This window comes from Octopus bimaculoides, chromosome 4 (genome assembly GCF_001194135.2).
Source record: "Octopus bimaculoides isolate UCB-OBI-ISO-001 chromosome 4, ASM119413v2, whole genome shotgun sequence".
In the NCBI taxonomy this organism is placed as follows: Eukaryota; Metazoa; Mollusca; class Cephalopoda; order Octopoda; family Octopodidae; genus Octopus; species Octopus bimaculoides.
The window spans coordinates 51,547,688-51,548,590 of record NC_068984.1 but is presented as its reverse complement, the minus strand read 5'-3'; positions in this window follow the sequence as shown (position 1 = coordinate 51,548,590).

Genomic DNA, 903 nt, shown 5'->3' with positions numbered 1-903 from the left:
CCTGCACGGGACGCTGGTCCGTTGCAGGGTTCAGGGCCAGCAATCAATTTTGAGGGGAGGGAAAGTCGATTACATCGACCCCAGTGTTCAACCCTTATTTTATCGACCTCCAAAGGGCTAGCATACTCAATATGATGAACTAAAGAAAAAATAATATTTAGGCAATTAGAAAATGAGAACAAAAGTCATTTGCACTAATGACAATCTTCTCAAAGAAAGCAAGGGAGAGAACCAAAACCAGATTGATTATCACTTAAATGGAGAAATCCAGCACGTCTGATTCATTGGCAAATATGGCGACAACTGATATGTTTCGTTCTCATTAGACCTCGTTGGAAGGGTAGAGTCGAAAATTGAAAAAAATCTACAGATTTATCTCCGTACTTGTCAAAAACCACGCTCACTCCTTACTGAATTTTTCTATTTAATTCGAAATTCGAAGTTCTCATACGTGTCTTTTTCGAAACATTCATCCCCAATTAGGGTTATTCATTATTTTTTCGTTACGGATTTATTATTATTATATTCTATTTTGGGTTACTACTTAATGTTGGCATAACTACAGAGTTGTACCCCCCAGACTTTGGAAGGTCATAACTTTCAGAAAAATGAATATTTTTTTAATGAAATTTTCTATGCATATAGTATTTACTATGTAGAATAACTGCAGGTTATTTTTGAGAAGTGTTCCCCACTCGGTGGTGTTTCGGAGCAAGTCGTCCATAATTGTTTCATTTTTCTCTATTATGTGCGTATGTGCATCCGTAGATTTCTAATGAAGTAATAGGCAGTGAAGAGAAGCCGTCATAAGAAAACTTACGTTAAAAATAACATGCACACGATTTTTTTTTCTCAATAGAAGTAAATTCCAAAGTAAACGTTTCTAGTAGAGAAGTAGAAGAG